Source organism: Hyperolius riggenbachi, chromosome 9 (genome assembly GCF_040937935.1).
Source record: "Hyperolius riggenbachi isolate aHypRig1 chromosome 9, aHypRig1.pri, whole genome shotgun sequence".
Lineage (NCBI taxonomy): Eukaryota > Metazoa > Chordata > Amphibia > Anura > Hyperoliidae > Hyperolius > Hyperolius riggenbachi.
The window spans coordinates 214,778,769-214,798,758 of record NC_090654.1 but is presented as its reverse complement, the minus strand read 5'-3'; the positions used below and the strand labels follow the sequence as shown (position 1 = coordinate 214,798,758).

The 19,990-nt window shown below is 43.6% G+C and overlaps 1 protein-coding gene across 8 annotated transcripts in view; it reads left to right on the top strand.

Annotated features, from left to right (window-relative positions):
- FOXP1 (forkhead box P1) overlaps positions 1 to 19,990 on the top strand; it is a 1,092,253-nt gene that overhangs the window by 59,482 nt on the left and 1,012,781 nt on the right. Inside the window, exon 1 of one of the 8 annotated variants that reach the window (XM_068253978.1) lies at positions 11,131 to 11,146. The exons of the other annotated variants lie outside the window; for them this stretch is intronic. The gene's annotated coding sequence lies outside the window, so the exon portion shown is untranslated. Of the gene's footprint in view, positions 1 to 11,130; positions 11,147 to 19,990 lie in introns of those variants that run through there. 8 annotated transcript variants of the gene reach the window in all.

Below are 19,990 nucleotides of genomic sequence, written 5' to 3'. Positions count from 1 at the left end.
GCGCCAATAGCGTCACCCAAACTTCCGCAGCACCCGAAGGCACCCAAATATCCTGCTTCCCCCCCCCCTATAATCCCTTAAATAGTAGCTGCCGGATTGTGTAGAAGGAAGAGAAGTGCTTGAGGTGCCACACTACAGCTGGAGAGTATGCGCTGAAAATTAATCTGTGGGTGGCTAATTTTCCCTGTTCAATCAGAATCCTCGATCCTTCCTGTGTTTGCTTTGTTCCCTAGAGAGAAGGCCGATAAGCTTACTGGCTGTGCTGCTTGGCTGAGACCTTTTGGCTGGTAAGATGTCTAAGGCTAAATACTCACCACCTGATGGAGAAAGATGGATGCAGCGATGTCCCCTTCACAACAAGTGTTCCACGATCCATTTTCCTGCCAGCGGTTATGCACGACATCACATGAGGGGGTGAACGGGAAGTTGATCACAGTACTCTCCGCAGAGTCATCGGGGATCTTAAAGATCCGATCCACTGTGACGGTCGTTATCGCTGCACGGCGCTAATTGACATCACTGGATCGTGGACATGATCACTCGTCCATCAAAGTATCGCCAGTCGTCGTAAACATTGCCGGGAAAATCGTGTCGTGGGTTAAGGCCTCTACATATACTGTAGTCTGTCTGTTTATTAAGCTAGTAAACATTTTGTCTCCTCAGAAGAATGTGGGGACTTTTTGCAGTTACACCTCTTTATTTCCTCACGTTTCTGGAAAACGTTGCTGAAAGTGAAAAAAGGGCAACTCCCTTTGTTTTCTTTTCTACTTTTTTTTCTTTTCCCCTCATCTTAATATTTTTTGTCCTGCACATTTCGTCTGCCAGCTCGCGCACTTGCATGGCTTGTATAAGTGCGCTGGAAGTTTGCCCAAGTGCACACCCTTTCCTGCAATTTTTTCCAGACAAATTTTAGCTGGAGGCGTCCCTGGCTTTCTGTGCCAGCAGAAGGAGAATTAGTATCAGTGGGAATTGAGAGTGCACGCCGACTTTCAGTCTTTCCATGAAATTGACAAATAAACTTCCTCTCGTCCTGAACTCTCTCGGTTTGGCCGCTTATTACGCCAGCATGCTGTAATCCACAAAACGTTCCTATAGCTCGTGCTTTCCTGGAAGTTTCTACAGAGTATGCATTTTTTTATAGTGGAAAATTGTGCACCAGCTTATAGAGTTGGCAGTGATTCTGTGTCTGTTTGTCATTGGTGGGTGAAATTAAAGAGGAACTCCTCCCACTGAAAACCATACTTAACATCAGTCATTTGTTAGGCTTATGTCTTGGAGAAGTAGTAAGATTTTTTTCTTGGAAGTATTTAGATTTTTTTTGTGTGTGTGGCCATTTCTGGAAACTAAAAAGTGAAAGGTGAAAAAAGAACTCTGGATAAATTACTAGGGTTTCATAAATAAAATTGTATTTCACACCTGTTTAAAAAAGTTTAGCCATCTCAAGATTCTCTCCTGTTGTTACTCCGTATGGAAGTTATATTTTGCACTGGATGTAACTGAATGGAAATTTTAAAGAGACACTGAAGCGAAAAAAAAAATTATGATATTATGATTTGTATGTGTAGTACAGCTAAGAAATAAAACATTAAGTTCAGATACATCCGTCTAATTGTTTCCAGTACAGGAAGAGTTAAGAAACTCCAGTTGTTATCTCTATGCAAACAAGCCATTAAGCTCTAAGACTTTCAAAGTCCTGGAGAGGGCTGTTATCTGACTTTTATTATCTCAACTGTTATTAAACTATTTACTTTTTCTCTCAAGAGGAGAGGTCATTAGTTCACAGACTGCTCTGAAAGAATCATTTTGAATGCTGAGTGTTGTGTAATCTGCACATATTATAGAGCGATACAATGTTAGAAAAAACACTATATACCTGAAAATAAAAATATGAGAATATTTTCTTTGCTGCTAATCTTCTAGTAATTATTCATAGTACACAACCGAACCACTATATCATATATATTTTTCCGCTTCAGTGTCTCTTTAAAGGTACTCCGAGCAGTGCAGTAACTATGGAAAGATTCCTACCATTTTGAAGCTCTCTTTCTCCTGTTTCCATTGATCTATAAAACGCCACCCTACGCCTTTTAGTTTTCGCTATTTTCGCGATCGAAATCGCGGCCGCCATCTTGGATTCCTTATTCAGCATTGTATTATGCAGGACGACACTTTCCCCAGTGTCGGCAGCTCCATTCAGTGCAATGCAATGAAATACAAGGAACCCAGGGGGATATAATTACAAACATCATGCCGATAGGTGTGAGGATATAATTAATTAGTTGTGGGTCGCTTAAAGTCATACCCACAGGCACTGCTCGGAGTACCTTTAAACCGTAGCACTGCTCGGAGTCCCTTTAAAGTGAACCTAAACCGTAGTAAATAAAAAGAATTTCACTTACCTTGGTCTTCTAACAGCCCCCCGCAGCCATCCTGTGCCTGCGCTGGTCCGCAACGATCCTCCGTTCCCCTGCCGCTGCTTAGTTTCGATTCTGCCAGGTGATCAGTTGGCAGTCCACTGTGTCTGAAGAGATAACTTTGTGCTGCACAGGATGCTCTCGCCGATGCGCGCAGCCAGGGCGCAGGCGCAATGGACTGCCGACTGATCAGTCTGCATAATCAAAATAAGCCGCGGTGGGGGAACGGAGGATTGTTGAGGAGCAGAACGGGCACAGGACGGATGTTGGGGGATTAGGCCTGAAAGATAAATCAAATTTAAACCGAAATTGCAATCACCAACATCACAATTTCGGAATCGTCAAAGTGGCAATTATCGCGATCACGTCATTTCCACATGGGGAAGTTTGAAGAAGTGGCTTCAGACCTCCCCAAAGTCCCGGCGCGTGCAGCCCGCAGCGTTGGACATACCTTCCACACGAGCCCAATTCTGTCCGTCCTCTATCGTTGTCTTCTCTTGTGCTTGGCAGAACTCCGGGGGTCTATGTCACATGACATACAGGAAGTATTACGTGCATTAGAGCCTGCAGGAGGCGAAGTGGATAGACGGGCATCACTGGACTCATGCTTGAAGCTATGTCCAAAACTGATGCAGCTTGGGGGACAGAGGAGGCACAGAGAGACACAGAGCAGGCTCAGAGACACAGAGGGCAAGAGAGAGACCCAGAGGCATAAAGAGGCAAAGGGGGCACAAAGGGAGACAGGGGGACAGAGGGGGAACAAACAGGCACAGAGGGGGAACAAAGCTTGATTTGAAAGAAATCGTGAATCGAATCGAAAACGCAATTTCATACAGAAATTGCTCAATTCAATTTTTTTCCTAAAATCGTTCACGCGTAGGGGGATTGTAGAAGCCCAAGGTAAGTTAAACTCTTTTTAACTACTATGGTTTAGGTTCACTTAAAGTAAAAAAAGTTTAACTTACCTGTGACTTCTTGCAGCTCCTTGCAGTCAACCTGTGCCTGCACCATGCTTCCGAGACCCTCCAGCCAGCAGCAGCGACCCCCTAAAAGCTGGCCAACTATGCACCTCCTCATCGCATCACTGTCTGCCACAGCATTCTGTGTATGCATAGTACGGGAAAATCGATACTGCGTATGCGCAGAATGCTCCCAGCAACAGGAGCATGATCAGGCTGGGCATGGCTCGGGCTGTAAATAGGCAGTAGCCTCCCACTGGCCACGACCGGACAACCTTGAGGGGGTCTCCACCGCTGGATGGAGGGTTACGGAAGGGGCTGGAAGAAGCCCCAGGTAAGTTGAACTGCTTTTTTCTTTGCTTAAAGTGTACCAGATATGGTACACTGGCACTTATTTATACTTACCTGGGGCTTGTCCAGCCCCATGAACACCGTGGTTTCCTTTTCGCCATTCTCCTCAGCTCCTTCCTTGTGGTGATACGACTCCTGGTAATCTGGTCAATTGCCGCCAGTCGAGGTCTTCTGCACAGGCGCAGACTGCTCTAGAGGAAGAGAGTGCAACGAGGGGTGCAGCCACGCTGTGCATGCACAGAAGGCTGCGACTGCCTTGATTACTGGCAGTCTTAGTGGCTTAACGGAGAGGCCGTGGACGACGGAGGATGTATTTTAGCAATACGCTTCCATGCACATCAACTATTCAGGCCACAGGAAGTGAGCATCACTTCCTGCTTGGCCTGTTGCCAGACGGGAATTGCAGTGTACTAATGCAGTAATTCCCAAAGGCCTGTTTTGGGCGCTACCGCCAATATGTGTGAAACCAGCCTCAATGATTTTTTTATCTGTACTAAAAAGCAGCAAAGACTTTTTATTAATCTGCAAAGTTTGCCGTTCTATAATAAGAATAAGTAAAAATTTAACACTTATTTTCATGGATTTTTGTGGTAGTGGTGGTGGTTGTATTCCTTAACCATTTCAGCCGCTTGGACGTGATCCTCACATCCAGGCGGCTGCTCTGCTGCAGTGGCGTGCTCCTGCGCCATTCCCCGGTAGCCCTAAGATCAGTGAACGGGAGCATGGTTCCCGTTCATCGATCTAAATCCCCAGCAGAAAAAACGACGGTCTCTTATCAGAGGCCGCAGTTTTTCTGAAAAAAAAAAAGTTCTCCGTCCTCCTTGTGTTTCCGGGAAGTGAGAAGCACAAAGGGGGAAAAAAAACCCTCAATGTGGCCATCTTGTGGCCAAATAGTAAAACTACATCTACATACATTTTTGAAGACAATTTACACACATTATAACATTAAAAAAGAACTGTTTAGTTCCCAACACCCAAAAATTACCCAAATAAAATTTTTAATGAAAAAAAAAATTACAAATAAAAATAAATAAATAAAAAAAATAAAAAACATAAATAGTTACCTAAGGGTCTGAACTTTTTAAATATGCATGTGAAGGGGGTATACTACGAACATTTTTTAAATTATAAGCTTGTAAATAATGATGGACGCAAAACTGAAAAAATGCACCTTTATTTCCAAATAAAATATTGGCGCCATACATTGTGATAGGGACAAAATTTAAATGGTGTAATAACCGAGACAAACGGGAAAATAAAATACATAGGTTTTAATTATGGTAGCATGTATTATTTTAAAGCTGAAATGGTGAAAACTGAGAAATAATGATTTTTTCCCATTTTTTTCTTAATATTCCTGTTAAAATGCATTTATAAAAAAATAATTCTTAGCAAAATATACCACCCAAAGAAAGCCTAATTAGTGGCGGAAAAACGATATAGACAATAAATTATGATAAGTAGTGATAAAGTTATTTATAGTGAAAATTGCTCTGATACATAAGATGAAAAATCCCTGTGGGCTGAAATGGTTAATAGAGGAAAAGTATGGAGATTATTTAAAGGAATGCTGTAGGTGGGGCAGTGGGAGAAAAAGAGTTGAGCTTACCTGGGGCTTCTAATGGTCCCCCGCAGACGTCCTGTGCCCGCGCAGCCAGTCACTGATGCTCTGGTCCTTGCCACCGGTTCACTTCCGGAATTTGCAACTTTATTTGCAAACCCACTGCGCCTGCGCGACTGTATCTTTGCTCCCGCTGACGTCCACGAGAGTGTACTGCGCAGTCACTGTAAGTTTGCGCCTGCGCAGTATGCTCCCAGTGACATCGGTGGGAGTGAGGACACGGCCGCGCATGTGCAGAGGGTTGGCGACTTTAAAGTCACAAATTCCGGAAGTGAACCGGCAGTGGGGACCGGAAGCATCGGTGACTGGCTGCGCAGGCACAGGATGTCTGCGGGGGACCATTAGAAACCCCCGGTAAGCTCAACTCTTTTTTTTTTTTTTTTTTTTTTCCCCTACCCCCCTACAGTACTCCTTTAAATATATTCCTTTATTTAACTAATTCAAGTGTGGGAAGTTCGGCAGCAAATAGCTCAGACTCAAAACTGCAATTCACTAATCCCATCTGTACATCAGGCCCGCAGATGCTGTGCATACTGCCTTTCTCGCAGACCCTCTATTAGTTCACAGTAGATTCCATGGAGTGTTCAGCAGTAGTCAACATTCTGCAGCCACCACTCAGCTGCTTCACATTCTTATCATCTTTTTCCCCATTCAGACAGAGCACCACATCGGACCACCAGTGACTAAGTAAGCTGAGATGTGTTGAATGCTGTGCTAGAGCCTACAAGCAGATGTTGACATATGACTCATCCCAGCCAGACTGAGGCGCAGAAGCCAGAAACCAAAGCCCCGTCTCCTACATATCATTACATACAATTATCTCCCTAGGCCACCCCAGAACGTTTGTTTTCTGGGAGTTCCATGCTTGCCATAAAACGTTCCTTCAAGAGCAGAACCCGTAGCAGGCAAAGCTTTTAAGGAAACTAGAAAATGTATCTTGGTAGAATTGCAGCAGAAAATGTGTATATTTGTTGAATTTAACTTTATTTCTGTTTTTTTCTTTTTTTGTATCAGTTTAGTAAGGCAACAGTGTTGAAGATTTCAAATCAAACTTTCCAAACTTTAGGTTTTGTATTTTTCATTTGGTTTTACTTTCTCTTTATGTTTTCCTACTATGATCTCTTTTAGTTTTTGTTCTGATTTTTAATGTATGTTAAAGCGGGATTGTCACCATAAAAATCTAATTTCAACAGCAACTGGTCTGAGTGTATTAAGTGATAAAGTTGCTAATCCTACATTCAAAACTTTTAAAACTTTTTCTGCTGTTATGGTGTTATCACATACCTTAGGAGGACTGGCCCTTTAATTGCCATTGCCTTGGGCTGGCAAAACAGTTGCATACTGGGGGGTCTTTTTATCTATAATATAATGCTCCTCTTCCCTTTATTTCCCCCTCCTTCTAATGACATCAGACAGTGCACTTCCTAGTATAGAGCTCAGTGGGAGTGTCTGAAGTCTCTGGGAGGAGAGCAGGTAATAAATACACAATTAGCAAGAGGAGAAAAAAGAGCAAGGGAGGAAATGTCAAGATTAGCTTCATTTAAAGGTAACCAAGATGGAAACTGTCTAGAATAGGAATCTCTGCTTCTCCTTTATAAAATGCACAGGAATCATAACGTGGACAGTGCAATATATCTGTTATGTAAGTAGAACTAGTATTTATCTACTTATATGTTTTTTTATTTCTAAGTTAGCATATGTGTCACTTGTTCTTTAAGGTATGCCACGTTTCTTTTATGTTTGTGAATTTTAACTCATTATTTCGTAGCAATTTATACTGAACAGTGAACGTAATAACTTTTTTCAATATTTCTTTAATCAGTTAATTATTTTAGGGTAATCATTTTTTTTAATTGTAATACTACAGCCCGCCGTAGTCTTTGAGATCGGTGTCCCCTGGTCCCCTCCATTGTTCTGCTGTCACCCCAATTAAAGTCAACAACTCGACTGGGTCACATACTACGGTGCGGGAGCTATTCTTGCCGCATGTCTGCTCGATCAAGTTCCCATAGCCAGTAGTGTTATGTGCAGTATGTAAAGACCTGTAACTGTGCATGCGCATAATGTTCCCTAGCAATGGGAGCATTATTGAGGAAGTGTGAGGCCAGGACAACACATGTGCCATAGTCAGCGCACCTGAAGGGTCGAAAACGTTATTTTGGTTCACCATGGAGGAGACCGGGGGAGCTGGAAAAAGCTCCAGGTAAATAAAAGTCAACTTTTTCCCCAGCTCAATTATTCCCCTGGTTCAGTTAAAATACATGTGTATGCATATGTTTAAAATGTGCATTTGTTTGAGAATAAAATGCAATATTATTTTATTTTTTCCTATGCTCCTGTCGCTAAGTAAGTAAGTAGCAAAAATATGATAGATCTGACTGGTTTTGGACTAGTCTTATCTATCTTATCTAAATTCTCAGGGCCTTTGTATTCAAAATCATTTACTGAGTGGCAGTTTCTCAGTGCAAACGAGTAGAAACCCCGACTGGCATCTTTCTGTTTAGCCTTTTTAGATAGTTCTTTTATATAGAATACAGGAAATGCTGAGAAACACCCGTAAGGAGATAGACTAGTCCAAAACCAGATCTGTCAGATTTTTAATACCTACTGTAAATGACAATGGCATAGGTAAAAAAAAGGACAGTGCTTTTTTCGCTTGGACAAATTTACATCTTAAAGGGAAGGTTCGCGCTGAACATAAAAAAAAAACCTGCACTTACCTGGGGCTTCCTCCAGCTCCTGGCAGTCGATCTGTGCCCTCGTAGCAGCTCCTCTCCCTGTCGGCATCCAGCGGTGAAGAAGCCGACCTCGCCAGGTCGGCTTCCGGGTCGGCTTCATGTGCGCTCCACTGCGCGGGTCACGTGGTGTACGTAACGTCATCGGGTCTCTACTGCGCAGGCGTAGTAGAGACCCGATGACGTCCCTATACCACGTGACCCCCCGCCGTGGAGCGCACATGAAGCCGACCCGGAAGCCGACCCGGAAGCCGACCTGGCGAGGTCGGCTTCTTCACCGCTGGACACTGAGAGGGAGAGGAGCTGCTACGAGGGCACAGATCGACTCCCAGGAGCTGGAGGAAGCCCCTGGTAAGTGCAGGTTTTTTCTTATGTTCAGCACGGATCTGCCCTTTTAAATGTTTGTACTTTAAATTTTACAGTTTTTTGTGGCAGTGGGTATTTAGGGTAGCAATATCACTGGCACGGTGGGTTAATGGATAGCACTCTTGTTTTGCAGTGCTAGAGTCCCTGGTTCAAATCTGGGGGCCATGACACTATCTGCATTGAGTTTGAATATTTACCCTGTGTTTGCTTGGGTTTCCTCTGGGTACTCCAATTTTCTCCCACATCCCTGGTGAGATTAGAGTTGTATTCATTGAAGAAAAGGAACGGTGGTCGGCACTGCATGCATAAACGGTTTATTTCATTCTCAAGGTGCAATTAGCAGCATTCCAGATACTAACACGTGCAGCAAGATCTAAAACTGGTGCACATACCGGTCCTGGTGCGCAGTTCAGTGGGTGGTGGGTGCAGGGTACCTCTGTGGGTCGTGGCTGCCTCTGTGGAAGCGTATACTAGCGCAAAACGGCTTTCAGGCAGCTGTACCCTGCACCCACCCCCCACTGAACTGCACACCAGGACCGGTATGTGCACCAGTTTTAGATCTTGCTGCACGTGTTAGTATCTGGAATGCTGCTAATTGCACCTTGAGAATGAAATAAACCGTTTATGCATGCAGTGCCGACCACCGTTCCTTTTCTTCAACTGATGCATTTGTATCTTTAGCCAGAGCACGCATAGCATGGTGATTGGATACCATCTAGCCCTGGGCGACACAGTTAAAACCCTCCGTGGTGTACTGCTTGGCTACCATCTGAGTTAAAACCCTCCGTTGTATACTGCTGTGTCAACCTCAGCATTTGTACTCCTACCTTCCACGTAGATTACAGTTATGGCCTATTGCTCATCGTGGAATTACTGTACTGCTACAGCATATCTCCCAACTTTTTGAGACAAAGGTGGCCACACACGATACAATAAAATGATCCGATTTTCAGGCAATTCGATAAAAACGATCGGATCCCCCGAAAAAATCGAAAGCTTTTTTTTTCATTCGACTGAAAAATCAGATCGAATTTCCCGTTTTCTTCGATTTTTATTAAACCAAAATGCCAGATATTTTTTTTAATCTTTCTAAAGATTGCATGGTGTGTGTTAGATTGCCAATTTATTAATATACATACCCTAGCAATTTTGTTAGTTTCCAATCATTTATATCATAATTGGGGAAAAATTAACGTGTGTGGTACATTGGTCATATTTTTGAAATGTTACAATCAGTCAGAAAAATTGATTGCAATTCTTAACTTGAACAGATATTTTAAAAAAATGTATGGTGTGTGGCCACCTTAAGAAAGAGGGACAATTTAAGACACACCCCTGCTACACCCCTAACCACACCCCAGTGACTGATACCAGAAAAAATTCAGAAGCAAAAGACGAAGTTTTATAATTTAGATCACACTGCACCTCTCTGTCACCATCAGTTCTTAATTTTAACATTTGAAAAAGAAAAATATATATAAAATGTATATAATTAGATTATTTTATAATTCAATTAATTAATTTGATTAAATGCATATAATGCGATTCTGATTTTTTTTTTTTACGATCCGATTCTTGATTCCGATTAAAAAAAACGTAGCAGCAAGCATCACTTTTTTTTAATCAGAATAAAAAATTGGATATACTTATATACTAATATAATATACAGTATATACTTATATATAATATAGTTTTATAATATAAAACATAAATCTATAAATGTCAGAAATAGCATTTAGAGAATATTAAACACATTTTGCAGTAGAAACATATACTGTATTTACATAGTAAATACATCAGTCCTGAAAGAAGGACAAATTAGGGAGTGAGGGCTGGTGCACACCGAGCGGCTTTTCAGCGTTTCTGCAGCCGCTTGCGGCTGCGGATACGCTTGGTCAATGTATCTCAATGGGGTGGTTCACACCAGAGCGGGAGGCGTTTTGCAGAAACGCATACTCCCGGGGTGAGGCATTTTTTTGGATTGCGGATGCGTTTCTGCCTCAATGTTAAGTATAGGAAAAACGCAAACCGCTCTAAAAAACGCCTGTTCAGAGCGGTTTTGCCGGCGTTTTTGTTACAGAAGCTGTTCAGTAACAGCTTTACTGTAACAATATATGAAATCTACTACACAAAACCGCAAAACGCTAGCTGAAACACTACAGAAAAATAAGAAAAAGCATTTCAAAATCTGCTAGCATTTTGCGGATCTGCTAGCGGGTTTTGGTTTGCACCGGGCCTTAGAGGGACAGAAGGATTTAGTTCCCAATAAGGGACTGCCCCTCTGAAAATGGGACAGCTGGGAGCTATGCTACAAAATGTATTATTAAAACCAGCAAGCGGAGCTCCAAAAACAAAATCCTGATGTGTAATGCATCATAATATGCTTTGTGTTGGTCAGCATTGCACATTTTTAATACAGGTAGTCTGATTTCCCAATTTGAAGTTAGCATCACAGTGAAGCAAGGCTCTATGACCTGTGTGTGTACTTGTACTGTCAGGGTGATTGCTGTCATAAAAGGGCCTATTTCCACTAGTTCTTCATCAGTTTTTCTAGATGCCGATTTCTGGATGTGGCTATTCGCAGTTTCTCCACACACAACAGACTTTTTGAGATCGGGGAAAGGCCTGATGTGATGACATCATCACACTAGTCTCCTCTTAGAAGCCAGAAAGGGGTGTGTCTCAGAGACCTGGGCTGAGGTGTGTATCTGCTAATAGCGACAGTTCTGACAAGATGCATCATTTCACACACACTGCAGACCATTACGAAATCTGTAACAAACTTAGAGGAAAGATTATGTGAGACAGCCATGGCAGGTAAAATAGCTGCTGCTGCTTTCTAGCCACCCTGAAGTGAGCCTTTTCTGCAGTGATACAGCGATGAATGTCTACATCCATGTAGTAATGAATAGCTTCATTTTTGCTGCTTATGAGCAGATTGGTAATCCCAGAGTCTTAGTAAAACGGATATGGTGCTGTGTAAACATGAATTTGTGTAGGTTTCTTTGTTTCATAGTTTACAGTACAGAACTGCCAAAACAAATCCAAAGGTAGGCAGAGGATGTGTTTTGCTGGGGGGCAAATAAGAGATTTATATCATCAAGTGATGTATGTTTTTCTTTTAGGGGAATTCTCGTCTGCTTATAAATAACTCCCAAAAAAGGCTTTCTTTGAAGCAACACCTGTTCACTTGCTGTGAAGGTTATATTTTTTCTTTTATAGTGTGCTTTACGTATGCATCTTCCGGTCTTGTACGCCGCCTGCACATCATTGTGGTGCCTATTGTGGCTTGTTCAAAGCAGGGTGCAGTGTAGTAAACACCATAGGAAATGTAGACTGTATTCCTACTTTCATATTGCCCTATGTGGGATTTGTGTCATTTCTTTTCTCTGTGGTTGATTTAAAGATTATCACCAGTGAAATAGCTCAAGTATGTGTGAAATGCCTTGCTTGCCACAGTAATTTAATTGTGCCCAGCCAGTCCTGTGTTTTCAATAGGCTAGCAAAAGGAATGGTCAAGGATGTGCCAATAGCTTCGAGTTGATGCACATTTTATGTACATTTTATGCAAATGTATTCAGCTTGGAAATGGGCCAGCAGCTGCTGTATTTTATTGGTCTATTTCCAAGCAGCATATATTTGCATACATGTTACATCAAATTAGCATCTCTATGACTATACCTACCTGGAAAAACAGACCAGCCTGTCACTGAACTAAGTACCCATGGCCATATGGATCGGGGATCTCCACTAATGAACAATTGTTTCCTAATCCGTCTGGCATAATCGCGAATACGAACAGCAGGCCACAAACGATTGGTAACTTGATTGTTCTAATTTTTAGCTAAAGAGATCTAAATGATCGGTCGTGACATGATCCGGTATGGTGGTCATTCAAAACGAACGCTCGCCGCTCATAGTCTGCTGCCATTAAGCTTCATTTATGATGTTACGCAGTATCGCAAAAACAACAATGCGACGTAAAAAAATCTTCCGAAGAATCTTGCCATGTGTATGGACCTTTACTCTGCAGCTGAACAATCCTGCATCAAAGCTTCTGCCGATAGGGCAGAGCGAATAATTATGGGAATTGTAGTTCTGTGTCCAATTGGCACTTGTCAAAGTAGGTAGCATAAAGTCAAACATTCCTCTTTGGGAACCTGAGGTGGTGGATTTAAAAAAAATTAGAAATACCTGGAGCTTCTTCCAGGCGCCTTCTCAGGTTCCCTTTAAGTGGGAATCCTGCCTGAAGAGGAACGTTTGGCTTGATGCTACCTACTTTGACAAGTGCCAATTGACAGGCAGGGTTCACATTTAAAGGGAACCTGACACGGGGGATTTTTAAAAATTATACATACCTGGGGCTTCCTCCTGCCCCCTCCAGGCTGCCTGCAGCCCTGCCTGCAGAGAAACGTTTGGCTTGATGCTACCTACTTTAACTAGTGCCACTTGGACACAGAACTACAATTCCCATGATTCTTCGCTCTGCCCTATCGGCAGAAGCTTTGATGCGGGATTGTTCAGCTGCAGAGTAAAGGTCCATATACACGGCAAGATTATTCAGAAGATTTTTTTACGTCGAATTGTTGTGTTTAAGAAATAAAAACTCCTCCCCATTGTCTGAAAACCACGATGCAGTGCGTCTGGTTTAATTTACTTTACAGAAATTGCAGGGGAGGGGATATAAGGGGCATTGGCAGCTGAACCTGAAGCCACATCTGAAACTTGGATGAAACTCCATATTAACTAAAAAAAAGAAATCCAATTAAAAATTACTTATTTAGCTTACCTTTCCTGTTTTTTTAGTGTTCACTGTCAGATTTAGGAGTAAACATATGAAAAATGAGAAAAATATTTCTGCTGGTCTTCATCTTTACTGTTACTCTGTGATGCCAAAAGTGACATCACTTCTACCCTTTTTTAGTGTTGATTTTCCTTCTCTGTTGCCACACCTACTGTCCCTCCCACAGCAAACATCACTTAGGTAGCAGGCTAAAGACAACGACAGGTCCGCCGGACCCTCCCGCTGGGCGGACGTTCAGCCGACAGTAGTGCGTGTATACGTGCTGTCGGCGGACTGATAAGGCTGTTTCTGAACGATCCGCCTGGCGGATCAATCAGAAACAGCCTTATCAGTCCGCCGGCAGCGCATACACACGCACTACTGTCGGCTGAACGTCCGCCTAGCGGGAAGGTCTTACGGACCCATCGTTGCCGGATGTAGTGCGTGTGTACGCACCTTAATACAACTCTTCAAAAGGAGGGAGACTAAATTACCTTCGAATCAGTGTGTCCTTATCTTATCTGAAATAGGAGGCTTTCTGTTATTTGCATGCTGAGATGAGCTTGTTACTGTAGCTTAAAAAAATAGAGGATTTACTTATACAGTATTTTTGGTGCACTAACTATTTTTGGCATTTTTTATTTTTTTTTATTTTTGAATGTTGCAACCCCCTTCAACATCACCACACCTCTAATTTGGTAACAGGATCCTTTCCCAAATTACGTCATGTGAATTGTGCCATTTGACTCAATACAATCTTGTGCATTTAGCAATAATAATAAATAAGAGATAAGAAAACATAACAAACGCTTTTCTGTGTAAACAGAACATTTGCAACATAAAGCAACATTTAATCATTCATTTGTCTACTTATACTGTATATGCTATCAGAGCATTTATGCTTTGTAATCTCTTATTTATTATCTTTGTATAATAGTTTTTTTATTTTGTGAATGTATACAGGTTAAATGGAGCGCCTTCTGTTCCACAGGCATTGATACCTGAGGAAGCCGGTTCATCCTGCATTTCATTGCTTGTGATTACTGGAGGAGGCAAATGACCAATCCGCCTCCATTTTAAATGTTTTTTAAGTTTTGGGGTTTTTTATACCGTAGAGTCCCTGTTATCCAGAACTCAAGCAACTGGTACACTCAAGTAACTGACATTTACCCTGGGGCATGGGGGCGGGCCTCTGTATCTCTATCCCAGCTATGCAGAGCAGCCTGCAGAGGAAAAGACATACCAGGGGAGTTCTGGGCACCATCCTATTCTCTCCTTACAGCTTCTGTCTGTGCTGTAGCATCTTCTGCAGGCTGCCGATTAGTGTCACCTAACATGCATCAGGGAGCGTGCAGGAGCTTTGTTATGTCTTTTCTGCTGCGCGCTGCTCTGCATAGCAGGAAAGAGGGCTCTGTGGGGGAAAGAAATGTCACACTGAAGCCCTGGCTGCCTGGACTCTCATGCAACCCTAAATACACCTATCCGGATCCGGCAATCTTAGTGGGACTCTACAGTATTGTTGACGCCTCCTATATTACAATCATCATTCTCCACCTTGGTGGTAGGTTTGGGGCTTTTAAAGTGTGCCTGTGGCAAAAAAAAAAAAAAAAAAAGTGCTAGGGGGTACCTCAGGATGGGAAGCCTCTGGATCCTGGAGAGGCTTCACCTGACCTCCGCCACTGGCCTGTTCCAGTACTGCCCCCCCCCCCCCCCCCCCAAAAAAAAAAAATGGCTTGAGCTACTGGGCATGTGCAAGCCTTCTGATCCTGCACAGTAGCTCAGACACGATCGGGCTCGCCGTTTTCCACTGCAGCCTGAGCGGGTCCATGTACGGCACAGGTTGCCCACACTTTGGGGGCCCCAGCGCTGGATCGAGCAAGTGGAGAAGGACAAGGTAATCCTCTCCGGGATCCAGAGACTTCCTACTCCCGAGCCGAGTATCCATTTGCTGTCATTGAAAACCTCTCAGGTTTGCGTTAACCCTTTACCCTTGGAGTGCGCCAACCAGTGTAAACCGTGCGTGGACGGGTTTGTGATCCATGGCTGCCTAGCATATGGTTGTCTTTTTACAGGGCTGTAGAGTCGGTACAAAAATCATCAGTCTCCAACTCCGACCCCTCAGTTTATGAAACCACCTGACTCCAGGTACACAAAAATTGCTCCGACTCAGTGTCGGACTGGGAGCTGAAAAAGCTGAAGAAATCCACTTGCTGGCCAAGCAGCAGTAATCAGGTGTTGCTGCTCACAGTGAAGACTTGCTGCAGGTTTCTATTTGGAGTTATAACACAGGGTTACTTCTGCTTGGCCAGCAAGTGGATTTCCTCAGTTTTTCCACCTCCCAGTCCGACACTGCTCCGACTCCTCAACTCCAACTCCTAATCCACAACCCGATTATGGCTGTGGAATCAGTACAAAAATAATCCGATTATGACTCCTCAGTTTATGAAACCACCGACTCCGACTCCAGGTACCAAAAAATTGCTCCTCGACTCCGACTCCTCAGCCCTGGTCTCTCAGACCTCCTACTTTTGTGAGTATTCCATCAGCTTCACAGGCTGTTTTATCTGACATACTACGCTATCAGAGCTGCTTGGTTTCCTTTTATTCCTGAGTTTACACAGTATTCTACCTCTTTAAGCCTGAAGTTTGTGTACTGGTGTGCTATAACAATATCTTCGTGTCAGATCTGCCACAAGGAGAATGCCGACCAGTCCTCTGCTGTAACGTATAACCCATCAGTGACTAAGTTAGAGGAATACACTGTGTAGGAAGATAGAAGCTTTTGCTGATTATTTTTCTCACCGTTGGTCCCATAAATGGAATCCTTTATCTACCTATGATGACTCCAATTTAATGTTAACCATTTTTTATGGAGACAATAATGCAATTTTCGCTCTGCATTTACTGTTGACATTATCCCGCTACTAGTTTTTCCCCCCACCTCCGCCACCTCGCGCTTAGATTTGGTTAAAAATTATGTATCGTTTGTGATCATTCATTTTAAAAATTCCCGGTGCCGTCTGACGTCCTTTCATGAAAATTCATTTAGATAAAATTAGATATTATTGTTTAATGAGGTGGCATTTCAATTTAGGCGCTAGCATTGCCGCACCTCCCAGGATTCCGTTATTGAACACTTGGGTTCATTTGAGTAATAAAGGCTGAATCATAGGCGTTTTAATTCTTCCATCGCCACAAGGATTGTTATCTGCGCGGGGCGAGCTGTCTCGCAGGTATTCAATCAAGTGTCCATTTAGCCGTGACCAAAAGTAATTGTTCCCAAGTGGACTGCATGGTGACCTGCTAATATCCTGGCGCTGGCCTCGTAACCTTGCCTGCATTGCCATTTTTACAGCAAGCCCATTGTCTGTGTGTCTCGGGAAGTCAAAGACAAGCAAGGTTGATGTTATTTCTTTGCACCAAGCATAGCCTTAAAGGACATGTCTATGGACAATTTGTCTTTAAAGCGGACCTGAACTCAGAACTTCCTCTATGCTCTGAAAGATAAGCAGCAGCATAATAACTTTTAAAGAAAAACATTTCTTTGTAACAGGTGATACAAATCCAGCAATACATCTGTAGAGTGTCTACTTCCTGCGTTCATGGAAGCAGAAATAGGGTTAACATCCTGTGTTTACAAATTAGCTGCTCTGCCTTGGACTTCCAAGATTACGGAGCTGACACAGCTGAGAGATATCAAATTAAACTTGTGATTAGTCAAAGGTAATGGGGAATTAGACAGGCTAAACTCTCTAAATACATACAGGGTGCATTTCTCTATGTTTTCCTTCTGTCCTGTGCAAGAGTTCAGATCCACTTTAAGGTGGATCCGAGATAAACTTTTACTCATTGCATAATTGTGTTCCTTTCATATAGTTTATAGGGCAGTCCTCTAACGAAATACTTTTTTGTTTTGTTTTAATACTCTAATTCCCTATAAACTAAACAAGCCTCGCCCACAGGTTTTTAGAGTGCCTTGGCACTGTAGCAAGGGCTTATGGGAGCTCAGTCTGGGCAAGAGGAGGAGGTTACTAGCCAGAGATTTCAGAGGCAAAGGGGAGGAGGAGAGGGGACTGAATGTGTCACATTACACACAGGCAACTTGATAGTATTTCCAGCCCTCAGCCTGTGACAAACAGAACATAGCTCCCCTCATTGTATCACAGGAATAAATAATCATAAACTATTGAAGCTGTTTACAGCTAGATTTGCTGTGTAAACTATCTAAACTTTAGATAAGATATATAGACAAGTTACTTGTTATAGTTTAGTTTTTCATCTCGGATCCACTTTAAAGAAGTTGCCCACTCTAGTAAAACATTTCTCCCTTCACCTGTTGAAAAATAATACAAGCAGAAATATTAAACCTGTGAACAAACTTGCTTGAATCACACGTGTTTTGTAGCATAGCAAAAAACAAATGCAAAATCGCATTTAATGAAAGTCTGTGGGCTGCATTGTAAATCGCAACACAATGTGTGTTTTAAAATCGCACTGCATGTAGCTTCTTCCCATCTACTGTATGCAAATCGCGTGCAATTTACATATAATACTTTTCTAAAGGGAGTTAAAAAAATGCATGCGTTTCACATGCAGATTAGCACAAACTAGATCTGATACTGTATTCTTCCTAAAAGGAAGGTTATTTAGAAAAAACGCAAACGCATGAAAAACGCAACTGTAAATCTAGTCAACTGATTGACAGCAAACAGACATTGGGGTTGATTCATTAACCTTCCTGGCGTTCTGAGTATGCGCAGCCGCTTGGCTGCGCATGGTTTTCTAAACTTATTTTTTTTTTTTAATCAAGTAGCTAGCCTAGCGCTAGCTACATCATACCCCCCCTCCCAGCCGAATCCCACCCACCCTTCCGATCGCCGCCGGCGATTATGGCCGTCAGGAGATCCCGTTCTGAACGGGATCTCCGTCAGGGGTTCCCCCGTCGCCATGGCGACGAACGGAATGACGTCATCGATGTCGTGACGTCATAGGGAATCCCGATCCACCCCTCAGCGCTGCCTGCCACTGATTGGCCAGGCAGCGCACGGGGTCTCGGGTGAGCGCTCGTTACGCGGTGGATATCGGCGCATAGGCGGCGAGCGGCGGCGATCGTCCCCAACACTCAGCTCAGCTCGTCCAGAACGCTAGGTAGGTTAAACGGCGGTAATATTATAATGCCCGCACAGTGCACCGCAATATTACTGTTACTTATGCTCGGAAGTACCGTGAGATATGTTAGTAGCGTGACCCGCGGCACTCCAGTGCTTATTGCTGCGGTAACGCGCACATTACGGTAGTAGCAGGCGTGCTACTAGATTACTGCTGGCCATACTACTTGTGTATCTTACAGTACGTCTGCTGCTGGTCATACTACTTGTGTATCTTATGCAAGGTACACACCATACAATCATACAATTTTCTGTTAGATTCTTCTGTTAGATTTTCCTACAACATGGAAATTATCTATCTGGCAGGTAAATCTAAGAGAAAATCTAACAGAAAATTGTATGGTGTGTACCTAGCATTACAGTATTTCTGCGCGTAAGTAACTGTAATATGCACTGTGCATGCTTTGTAATATTACCACTGTTTAACGGATTCCGTACCGACGCAGTACAAATCTACGTCCAGCAGGTGGTGCTGTGACTCTGACTGGACGTAGATTCAACGTCGCACTGAAGCGCGCATCCCTGCCATTACTACCGATCTCGCCGCTCTGAACCCGCAGCAATTTGCTTGCTCTGTTGTCTATAAGACGACAGAGCTCTGTAAGCAAGTCAGGAACCGCTTTCATTGGCTCCTGACCGTGTGATCACAGACAGCCAATCACATTGGCTTCCATTGATAGACAGCGTCAGGAGCCAATGAAATCGGCTCCTGATCGGCTGTCAGCATGCTGCCGTCGGACTGCAGAGAGAGGAGCGACGATGGGGCAGCGTCGTGACCGGCGAGAGCGGTGGGTATGTGTGGCGATTCGTTGGGAGGCTGCATTTTACCGTGCCAGCGATCTCTGGTCCTTAAGGGGGCAGAGACTGCTGGTATGGAAGTGGTTAAAGTGAATCTGAAGCTAAAAACAAAGCAAAACAGATACTTGCCTAATGAGAGGGAAGGCTCTGGGTCCTATAAAGCCTTCCCTTTCACAGTCCCCTCGTTCCAGCACTGTGCCCCCCCCCCCCCACCTTTAGCAGCATACGACCGATGGGCCGAAGACTGCTCTCTGCCGCTGTGGAAATCTTCGCGCTCCCAAAGATGGGCTGCTCCGTACTGCACATGCTTTTAAAGGCTTGCACAATGTACGATTTTAACCTATAGTGCTTGTTGTTAATCATTCAGAGGACAGTCTGATATCTGCACAGTTATTCTTTATTTTCAGCATCTAACATAACTCACACTAACTGCATTCAGCTAAATTGAAATTTCTTTTTCTTTTTTTGCCAGCAGCTGAGCTGAGCCAAGCATGTCTGACTGTCAGAGGCTGCTGGGCTAACTGTCACCCAAAACAATCACAAACACAAATCCCTTAACCTCCCTGGCGGTAAGCCTGTGCTGAGCACGGGCTATGCCGCCGGGAGGCACCGCTCAGGCCCCGCTGGGCCGATTTGCATAATTTTTTTTTTTGCTGCACGCAGCTAGCACTTTGCTAGCTGCGTGCAGTGCCCGATCACCGCCGCTACCCACCGATCCGCCGCTATCCGTCGCGCCGCAGCCGCCCCCCCAGACCCCGTGCGCTGCCTGGCCAATCAGTGCCAGGCAGCGCTGTG